Source organism: Mytilus galloprovincialis, chromosome 1, assembly GCF_965363235.1.
Source record: "Mytilus galloprovincialis chromosome 1, xbMytGall1.hap1.1, whole genome shotgun sequence".
NCBI lineage: Eukaryota > Metazoa > Mollusca > Bivalvia > Mytilida > Mytilidae > Mytilus > Mytilus galloprovincialis.
Window position 1 is genome coordinate 43,516,396 of NC_134838.1, and position 12,481 is coordinate 43,528,876.

Consider the following 12,481-nt stretch of genomic DNA (forward strand, 5'->3'; position numbering starts at 1 on the left):
GTGAAATAATAGAGATAAACTATATCTGTGAAATATTAAAAGAAAAATATTATAATCATATATGCATGTAAAATATCAGTGAAAAAATGAAAATGATTTAACACAAATAAACAATCTGAGTTAAAATGACAAACTTAAAACATCTGATAGATTTTTGAGAAACATAACATGACTAAAACATAAATAAATTATATCAGTAAAATTACCAAATTACTATTAACAGAGAAAAACTATATAAGAAAAATAGCAGAACTCAAATATGTACCAATATATACTGAAATAACAAAAAAAATATGTCATACAAATAACTCTTGAAAGTAATAGAATACTGTTACTGGGAGGGAATGCATTTTTTCATAAAAATGTTATTTTGGATATGTCAAAATGTGACATACTGGAAAAGATGATTTATTCGACTGATTAAAGTCATTAGCTTTATAATCAATATGAGAATCCTTGTGTTTTTAAAAGAGATTTAGCTTATATAAGAAGATTATTTTTACCACATTACGAATGGTAATTTTAGTTAGATTAAGATACAGCAAAATATGGCCGTACTTCTTAAATCATAAATGTTTGATAAAAATAAAATATCTCTAACACGAATTGAAAACACACCTTTTCTACAAATATACCATACATTTCTGTTTTCAAAATCCCGTTTGCGTAAATTTAAAAAAAGGGTTAAAAAACCTAGGAATTTTGAGAACATTTCTAAAGCTTCGACCAGATGTATCTCAAAAAATAACACAGGAAGCTTTTTTGTTGTTAAGTGGTAAAATTGATTAAGTTAAAAATGTAAAAATTCACAGTGAGATAACTGTAACATGTGCCATTAAAATCGATAAACTATATTAGTGAAATATCAGAATAACCTTAAACATAGATTAAAAGATATGTCAGTTAAGTAATAGAAACCAATAAATAGATAAATTATGTCAGTGAAATAACAGAACGAAAACAAAAAAAATAAAAACATTCACAAACAAGCGGAATTATTACATTAATAAACAATATATTATTAAAATAGCAGACCTAACTCATAAATAAACCATATTCATGATATGATAATAAAAACATTGATAAATTATATCAGTTTAACAACAGATCTAAAACATATAGGTCAATATAACAGTTCAATAATAGTACTGAAACACATAAACAATATCATTCAAATAACAGAAACAAAATAAACAGATAAAATATATCATTTAAATAATGGAACTGAAACAGAGATAAGTTATTATAAAATGCTTTTAACTAAGACAAACATACACTGGACATACACTGAAACATTTAAATGACAGATCTAAAACATATATACACAAAAACAATAAAAACACAGAACTAAAACATATCTGCCATATATCAGTGAAACAGCATAATTTGATCATAGATAAATAAATGGAACAGTAGTATAACGCTGTTTGAAAGTCATAAACCGATAAAGAGAGAATAAATCCGAGTTAAATATATCAACTATAAGATGAAAACAACGGAACAACAAAAACACTGAACTACAACGACAAAAAGCTATTATCCATAAATTTAAGGTCAAATACCAACACTTAAGCATAGGTAGAATATAATGATAAAAAAGCATAACTAAAAAATACATTAAACATTAAAAATTGTGCTTAAACTTAACATGAATGAATACACAATTACTTCATTGTTAAATTTAAAAAAGTTAACGTCTAACAACAAATTGTGAGTAATTTCTCAAAAATCAAACATAAAAAATCCACAATTGTGTACATTTCTATTACATGGGCAAATTTAATAATAACATGATGAGTTACAAACATTCTGAACTTTTCTATTTTTTGTTTAGGTAAAACTGTAATTGCCCTTATAGGACAATCATAACTTTTCGAAACAGATAAAAGAGAGACGAAAGATACCAGAGGGAGAGTCAAACTCATAGATAGAAAATAAACTAACAACGCCATAGCTAAAAATAAAAAGACAAACAGATAAATAATAGTATAGAAGACACAACATGAAAAAACTAAAGACTAAATTCATTGATAATAGTTGAAAATACCTTAAAAGAATCTACTAAATTGCATCAAAACAAAAGTCCCTTTATCTAGATGTATAGTTAAGTAAGGAGTGTATATTCTAGCAATTTTTTTTCATAATAGAGCCTGTTTAATGACACCATTATTAAACACTCAAATATTTAATGGATAATTAAAACACTGACATACAAAAAATATTAATAGTATGCTGGATACAGTTAAAACGAATTTAGACTTTTTAGTTAAGATTTCTTTTTCATCGACATATCTTAAATCCTCTGTAATTGTTTTTTAATCAATATCTCATCGATTAGCTTCCAAACTGCAATAATATGTCCTGTACTTATCATATGTTTATCTTCTCTTTCTGATTGTAGTGCCCGAATGGCTTCTCTTAAAATATCATCTACAAAACTGTCTCCTTCATATGGGGATGCATCAGTATAACCATACAGCATGTCATGTAAGCTAAAATATAAAACTCATAAAATTGAGAATGGAAATGGGGAATGTGTCAAAGAGACAACAACCCGACCATAGAGCAGACAACGGCCGCAGGCCACTAATGGGTCTTCAATGCAGCGAGAAACCCCCGCATCCGGTGGAGTCCTTCAGCTGGTCCCTAAACAACTATATGACTATATTATGTTATTTATTGTTTTAATGAATTATCATATATGCATATCGCTTGTTATAGTGCGAGCTACAGATAACACTATAAAGACAGAACAAACATGAACCATATGAAATTCCGAAGTGATCTCATTGCTTTTAACGAATCGGTCAGTCTGATCGTCCGGCTGTCAGTCAGTTTTGTTCCTGGATGTTAGTTTAAATGGTAAATATCAGATTGCAACTTTACTTAAACATATGGTCATATGATATATATCATTTACAGTAATCATTAGGCTAAAACGGTCAACACTGGTGTTATGAGTTTGAACCCTGCTCAAGACATGTTCGTTTGATTCCAATTTTTATTAACATGTTTTGCTAGTGGCAAAACTCGTTTGTTTTCTCAAGACACTCTAGCTTAATCAAATAACATAACAGTCTGCCATGATTAAGCTAACAGCACGGAAAGACCAACAATTAACCATATGCCACAATGGTTACCCTTCAATTCAATACACTGGCTTTTTAAACAATAAAAATGATATAAATACCTACAACAATAAAACATCTGTACATTGTCCTAAATCAAGGTCAACCATATTTCGGTTTCCAGAATTTTGTTATCGACCATATAAAGGAATGCTTCAGATATGATTTGTTTGCACAAAAATTATCAGAACCATATATTTGTACCAAATTGGATACTGTTGTCGAACTATCAGTTGCAGTTGCATCTGATCTAGTATCTTAAGCTTCAGTAGTTTTGCATTCTTTTAATTGTAAATTAGTCTGTTCATTTCTTGTTTTATAAAACCAAATAATTATATTTAGCCAAATATAAAGTGTTGTTGTTCTTCAGACAAAGTTTACCATATTTTGTTTTAGCTGAATGTTTTTGATTTCAAACTCTCGGATTATGTTTTTTTTTTTACAATAGCTTGATGAAATTCAAACATGTCTTTTATAAATTAAAAAAACCAAGGAGGAAATGCAGATTAATTGCCAATGCCTCTGAGATGACTATCCATCATGGCAATATTTATAACAATACAATTTTCGAAAAAACAAATATAAAAGACAACCACTGAATTATAGGCTCCTGATTTCGGACAGGTACATCAAGAATGCGGATGTGTTAAACGCTATTAAAGAAACAAACTGTAATCATCAATTAACATGATCAGATTAGTCTTGTAATTGATATCGAACAAAACCTTTTCTTTCAACTAGGAAGGTCTGAAGTGCACTTCATATATCAAACTATCTTATCAAACAAAATGTATGTTTTTCCCTTTAAAATTCGAGAATAACTCTACTAGAGAAAACTGGAATACTCTTATAGGGAGTTGAGAAGAGGACGAAGAATGACAAAAGTCCTCCTTCCATATAGAGATCAAGTTATACTAGCATAAATTAATCTTACCTTATATCGGCAAAAGCATCACTTTCAGGGTTATCCAGTTTGAGCATTACACATTCAAACACTACTATAAGTACAACGTTTATATGTTCAACTGATAATCCGTTCATGATCTTTTGAATGACAGATTTTTGTCTGTGACCGAGTGGATTTTTAAAGGCTTCTGATATTCCCTCAAATACATCCTGAAATTATTTATTAATCAGAGGTAATACTAAAAGTTAAAACATTGTTAACATGTAAAAATATCGTATTTACTAGAAGGAAAAAAGAAATATAACAAAAACTCCGAGGAAAATAATAAAAAAACACCAAAAAGTCCCGTATCAATTAACAAAATCAAAAGTTCAAACACATCAAAAGGATGGAAAACAACTAGCATATTCTAGACTTGATGCAGCCATTTTCTGATGTAGAAAATGGTGGATTGAACCTCGTTTTATAGCTAACTGAATATAACTTGTATGACAGACGCATCAAATACTATTATATTGAATGTATGTATATATATGTGTGAAAAAACAGACAGACATTATAGGTTAAAATTTCCAAAATAGTAGTGCAGTAGTCAGCATTGTGTTATAATCTTTATCACTTTAAAATCTGACACATATACGTCAACAAAGAAAAAGAAAAAGGCATATAGATAAAGTAAAGAAGAAAGAAAGCACCCATCTGTATTTAATTTGGGAAAAACGGTGAAGAAATAATAGATATTCACTGTCATCTTGGGATAACATGTCAGTCATCAGCTTCATGGAACACACATATTAATAATATTTCTAAATAACATGCTCTCGTTTATCTGTGCTTCGATAACTGAAAGATTTATTAGACAGGAGTTTACTAATACCTATTTAGTTTGGTATTATTATACCTATATTAGAGTTTTGTGAAGTTGTTTTTGGGAAATTTCTCTCGGAACGAGTCTGACCATATCAAAGCTATTCAAATATAAGCTGCTAGAATCATTACTGGAATACGGCGTGATTCTTCAAGACAAAAAGGATTTTAAACTGTGGAGAATAGATGGAACAAACATAAGCTTATTCTGTTTTATAAGATATTACATGAGATTTTTATATAATTTGTTCTGTTCTTAACTGTTCAACACTTTCCAAGGTTATGCAAGGGTTGTCCCCTGTACAACTGTTTACCCACCACATTCTATATATATGCTTGTCCCAAGTCAGGAGCCAGTAGTTAATTGCTACCGTTGGTGCATGTTTATCATAATTAATTTTAGTCAACTGTTTTGTTATTAATAGGCGATTATTTTTCTCAGTAAAATTATTTAGTATTTTTGAAATCGGGGACTTTTTTTTTTTATCCCACAATACATGTACTGTGTGGACTTTTTTCTAATTGCTGAAGGCTCCACAGATGACTATAATTGCTAACATTCACTTCATTCCAACTGAGGTGGATATTTGTCTCTATGCCAATCATGCCACATCTCTTCATTCTTATATAGTTTTTCTGAAGCACGCCTCCGGGTGATGTATTTTCACGCTGTATTGAAAATTTATTGTTGGCCTTCGGTAATTATTGTGCTCTATGGTCGGGTTGTTGTCTCTTTGACACATTCCCCGTTTCCATTCTCAATTCAATTTTAGCTATTTATTGCATAAAGGCGATATTAAGCTAACGTTATCGATAACTAGTCAAATCTCGTCAACACTGCCATAGATTTTCATCATGTTTACCCTGTAACTGTGGCTGATGGAAATCTCACATGGATGAAGAGTCAATAATATGCTCTTATGCAACTGAATCATTTCATTTTCAAGTACACTCGCTTCAAAAATTCGAAAGTTGAAGGGAAAATCCTCTGTTTGTTTTTCTGGAATTTTTAAAAATTTTAGGACCTTCACTTATGTGGTTATATGGATTAATCGGTTTAAATTAGAGATTTGAAACTTGCATACGATGATCTCTTGTTCAATAACTGTCCAGTAATATCATATCTCTGATTAAGAATTAATTTTTTTAAAATGTTTAAAAATAAATATAAAAAAAAATACATTACTCCGAGGAAAATTTAAAAAGGAAAGTCCCTAATCAAATGGCAAAATCAAAAGTTCAAACACATCAAATAAATGGAGAACAACTCTCATATTCCTGACTTAGTACAGGTATTTTTTAGGTATTTTTTATGTAGAAAATGGCGGATTGAACATGGTTTTATAGCTAGTTAAATCTCTCACTTGTATAACAGTCGCATAAACTTCAACTATATTGACAACGATGTGATAACAAAAAAGACAGACGTACTATTTTTTATTATTTTTTTAATATAAAAGGTAAACAATTCAAAATAGAGATACAACAGTCAACGGTATGTTATAATATTAAACACTAAAAAAATGCAAATAAAAGAATACTTTAAAATGTTATAAAGACGACAAACAACGTCTGTACCCAGAATCTATACTTCAGGACTGTGTTTATTTGTGAAGGTGATACGGAATATTTATCAACAAGGCCTTGGTACATTCCGATGAACTTTTGTTTTAGAAAAAGGACGGAACGTACCCCTGGTTCATTAAATTCTGCTGTACACTGGTGACGTTTTACAAAGTGTAAGTAATAGCTGCAATACCGAATAAGTTGGGAAATGCATATCTTATATGCAGGTGAAGTTGGTATATTGCTACTAATTTGAGAACTTCAAAATTCAAATCGTCTCGTTTGTAATAGATTCTGGTACTTACACGAACGTGTACGTCCAATTCTTGGTATAAATCTTAAAAAGAAGCGGAGGAAGCCATGTCTATTGTTTCTGTAATTTTAAGTTCTCGGGGATACATTAATGGAATCCATCGGAAAAGTTTGGTTTGTAAATGGAAAGAACATCATCAATATATCTGTATGTACAACTAAATGACATGGCTTTGTTGATCTTTTTTATTTTTCAAAAGTGTCTACAGGAACTCTGATTCATACGAAAATAGGAAGAGATTGACAAGGAGAGACGCATGGTTTGGTAAAGAACGTTATTTAACAATTATAAAAAAACGACAACAGATATAAGAATTATTTATAGGAGTTCGGAACAACAATTTAATCTAAATATGTCGAATTTTCGTATATTGTCCTAGATGATTTCTTGAAACTAGAGGATCTAAAGAGCCTGTGTCGCTCACCTTTGTCTATTTGAAAATCAAACAAAGATGGATTCATGCCAAAATTGTGTTTTGGTGATGGTGATGTGTTTGTAGATCTTTACTGAATATTCTTGCTGCTTACAATCATCTCTATCCATAATGAACTTGGCCCAGTAGTTACAGTGGAAAATATTTTGTAAAAGTTACAAAATTTACGAAAATTGTTAAAAATTGACTATAAAAGGCTGAAACTCCTTTAGGGATCAACTGACCATTTTGACCATCTTGGTTCACGGGCCAGGTCATCGGACATTTTCTTAACAAGACACTCAAATGATGATTGTGGACAAGTTTGGTTAACTTTGTCATAGTAGTTTCATAGAAGAAGATTTTTGTCAAATTTACAAAATTTATGAAAATTATTAAAAATTGACTATCAAGGTCTATAACTCCTTAAGGGGTCATTTTGGTCATTTTGACTTATTTGTAGATCTTACTTTGCTGAACATTATTGCTGTTTACAGTTTATCTCTTTCTAAAGAAATATTCAAGATAATAACCAAAAACGGCAAAATTTCCTTAAAATTACCAATTCAGGGGCAGTAACCCAACAACGGGTTGTCCAAATCATCTGAAAATTTCAGAGCAGATAGATCTTGACCTGATAGACATTTTCATCCATGTCATATTTGCTCTTAATGTTTTGATTTTAGAGATATAAGCCAAAATCTACATTTTACCCCTATTTTCTATTTTTAGTCTGGCAGCAAACTTGGTTGGTTGGCCCAGTAGTTTCAGAGGAGAAGATATTTGTAACGGACGATGACGACGACGATGAAAGCCGGACGCCCAGTGATGAGAAAAGCTCACTTGGCCCTTGAAGAATAACAAAATTACCGAACTTCAAGGAAAATTCAAAACAAAAAGTCCTCTTTAAAATAGCAAAATCAAAAGCTCCAACACATCATGCGAAAAAGCTTCTGTCAGAGTTCCATAAAAATATATTAGGCTGGACAAAGTTATCGTGATTTTGAAACGATGAACCAAAATATACCAAACATTCAGGCGAGACAAAAAAACAACTTAAATTGTCCATTTTGAAAAAATAACTAGTTGTGTCCCGTACAAGTCTTCTGAGAGTAGGAACTTGAGAAAGAAATGTAACCTAATATTCCACTGAATGTAAATAGTGATAGTTAAATGAATAGTAGATTAGTTGTGACGCTCCCACAAGGATACTCAACAATACATTACATTTATCTGAACGTATGTTCCTTTCTGAACCTTGTTTTCTCCCATTTTATATCATATTCCTTCTATATGATGTTGTTTCCTCATTTGAACTTGTTTAAAAATCTTGACGTAACGCACAATGTATGTGATTTTTTTTTATACGTCAAAATCATTACAATATTTGTTTTGTTTATCAGGTATATATTACAAGAGAAAAAAAATTGAAATGATAAATAATCAATAAGTTTATAACATACTAAAGAAATTGTGTGAATATGAAGATTCTGTGTTTTTTCAAGACATAAACAGTAGGGACATATAATATGAAACCTATTTACTTACATAATGAAAATATGACGGTTAAGTCACTCTCGTAAATGCATATTTCCCCCTGGCAATGTCATATGGTAATAAAAGTCATATAGCACTAAAAGATATTCATATCTCACTAGTTCAATGGAAATAAATCTATGATGTATACCTTCGTAGACATTATTTTTACGTAAAAGTGAATGGCCTTCCGAAATTGGACAATTAATAATATTTTTGTAATACCTTTAATTAAAGAATTCCAACTAAAAAGTGAGAAATTTTATGTAGAAAAAAGACAGAATTCTAATTCGTTTAAGGAATACCTGATCGTATTTATGCTGTAATTTGCATCTCTCCATTGATAAAATAATCCACCAAAATAGTGTATTTTCTAACTTTATAAACTGTTGAGCCTACAACGGAGAAAAACAATATGGTTAAAAGAAAAAAAAATGTTCATGAAAAAATATGAAAAGATGTGTTAAGATTGCTACTTCAAAAACTATTCATCAGAGACTAAATGACATGGATTCATGATAAGTTTTTGCCATGGTATATTAATTTTTATTGAATAACATTTTGAAATAAATCATACTGAGAATACAATTCGTAAACTTCCATCAATCAGATTTATAAATTGAAAAAAAAGTGAAAATAAAACGACATCATTAAAACAAATTTGAACGTTACTTGATTTTAAGGGAAATAGCAAAATTGAATAAGAAGTACTAGCGTACAACCTCTACATTCTAGAAAGATATACTAAGTAAAAAAAATCAGAGTCATCACACATTTTGAAAATAACACACGCATTCATGAAAAAAATATTATTGCATACTCGAAACACGTTACTTTAACACACGTTTTTAAATCAAACCATACTGTTATTCACAAAAGCACTTTACAATTACACTTAGCTTCTAAAGAGATATGTTTTTATTAAACCTGTTCTTTCGAGACATAGTAGCAATGGATCAATAAATCACAAAAATATAAAGCGTAAAGTATTGTTTGATCCATATAAAATAACTAATTGTTTTTACTAAAATTATTTTTATATTTCTGAAAAGAGATAATTTAAAATAATTGTAAACCTTTTGACTTGGAAATGGATGGTTCATTTTCAAAGTTTTAGTCATAAATTCATTTAGACAGCTCTCAAGATCAGTTCCAACAGACTTTAGAAATTTGACTGCAATGTCCAGTTTATCAAGACTTTCACACAAATCTGTATAACTTCTGATTTGTAGCTCAGCGCATATTTGACTTCGTACAAAATTAGTTATTCTTGTCTGAAAAAATTATATACATATTGTTAAGTTTCTTCATCAAATTGTTTTCAATATCAAGTGTGTGGACCTTCTTTCCGGCAGAAAACATAATAAGAGAGAACCGAATTGTGTTAAAGTGAAGGTAACCGATGATAAACATTTGTAACGTGTTCGGTGGAACCGTGTGTCTCGCCTGCGGTTGCTGCTATCAATGTTAAAAGTGTATTGCTAACAAGGGAGTCCATTTATCAGTTAAATACATAATTTAAAATAAACCATATTAAATCTTTTTCTTAGGAGCATTTTTGTTTGGTTTTAAATATTACCTTATACCCAAGATTCATACCAATCTATAACGGTTTATCAACATAATGTGATTACAGATTGTCTGCAAAAAGTTAACTGTAAATACTGAAGTCCATATTTCAGAAAAATACCAAATATGAAAAGGTTTGCTTCAGACATTATCTCTTAGTCATTAATAAGCTTCTGCCAAAGTTTTACACAACACCATATAAAAGTGTGAACAGTAGTTGATGTGCAATATAAATTATGCCGTAAGTTTTCTCGTTTGAATTGTTTAACATTTGTCATTTCTGAGCCTTTTATAGCTGACTATGCGGTATACGCTTTACTCATTGTTGAATGCCGTACGATAAATTATAGTTGTTAGTTTCTGTGTCATTTGGTATATTTTGAAGAGTTGTCTCATTGGTAATCATACCACATCTACTTTTTTATATTTTACCATAGACTGTATCTACTTGTTATCTTTTAAAAAAAGTCCATTTATCAGTAAAATACATAAAAACTTTGATATTAAAACTGCTTCACTTTTGACCAAACAAGAAAGGACTTAAAATTGCAACGTTAACATTTTGCAGGTGCATGAGGCACAAGATAAGGGTTGAAAATCAATCACACAGCAACTCAGCAGCATACAACATCCTGAAAGACGCGATACACTTTACAAAGATGACCAATAGAGGCAAACCAGTTCTCAAACTTACTTGTTTTATTCTTTGTGACAATTCTTCAAACATAGACGCAGTTGTAGATTCTGCTCTGTATGTAAATGTTGCTATCTAAATTATAAAAGTACTTTTTTACTTGTTTTGTTATGAACTCATATTATTATTCATTGCATGGGACTTTTCAAGATCACATCATGCACATATACATATATCATTTCTGTATGTTTGAATATGACCCGAAATTTCAAATTTAAATAGATACTAAATCAAGACATGTTAAACTAATACTGAAAATCAATTCTAATCTAATATATCGTTAATTAATATTTCACCTCATTAATGTCAGTAATTATTGACTTGGAAAACAGAAACCTGTCAATAAGCTGTCTCTCAAGGTTACTAAAGTCATATTCCTCTTTGGTTCCTTCACCAACTTGAAATGAGTAATTACAATTGGCCAATACCATTGGTAGCAGATCCTTCTCTGGATGGTAACTGATCAAATGAGCTGAGGATATGTCGTTTACACTAACCTGAGGCAGACTGGCCAATCTAATAGAAACAAAAACAAAAGTAAAGACACATTTTTAGTCATATCTTTTAATTGTTTCTTGGTTAATCATATAGCCATATTCTTATATGTATTTTGTTAACCTTTGTATATAATATTGCATACCATTTTTGAAAAGCCTTGCTTTTCTTGATAATATTTATTCATGCAGTGACTGTAGATTCTTCTATTAACTAGACTTTCACATTTGAATAATATTAAAGGTCTGAAAGAAAATGATATATTCACCAATATAGTTATCTGAAACAAATGGTTTATTTTCATTAATGTTACCTTTGACCTCTTGCCTGGCAAAACTTATCTAAAAAGTTGTTCTGTTTCTCTAATAAAAATCTCAGCATCATGTAGGAGCACAAACCCTCATCTTTTAATGTGGGAAGCAACACAGAAACTGGCGATCTTGAATCTATTCTCTCTCTACACAGTTCTTTTCTTACTTTGATAATATTTCCATTTACAGAACAAGCTAAAAACAAAATTGTATAATCTGTTAAAATATAATAAAACATGTAATAAATAACTGTATGCTTTTACTGTTTATCATAAAAAAACGGATGCTTTTATTCTTTCATCGGACCAGTATTGTTTTATTTTGTCTAAGTTTGATGCTGCTCAATATTTAATACCACTAAACAAATTCATTCTTGCAATTACTTTAAATCACAATTAAGAAGTTGTAAATTGCTCTAGGCATATCTATATATCAACAAAGGCTTTTTAAAGGTAATTCTATAACCAATTACTGTTAATGTTCTGTCTTGAGACTTGGATAACATAGAATTTACTTATTCTGAGATAAATGTCACAGTGCTCATACTTAGTTTCTGTGTATATGTTGTAAATGTAGCACTTGTGATCGATTACTCCATAGTATATTTTATACTTTTCACATAAATATAAATTACCATAAAAAACGGGACATGTCAACGTATTTTTAGTTCAACACAAACATTC

General features: G+C 30.0%; 1 pseudogene; it reads right to left on the bottom strand.

Moving 5' to 3' along the window:
- Positions 1-2,091: 2,091 nt before the first annotated feature.
- The window catches only part of LOC143060957 (E3 ubiquitin-protein ligase rnf213-alpha-like), a 198,751-nt pseudogene continuing 188,361 nt past the window's right edge, over positions 2,092-12,481 (bottom strand).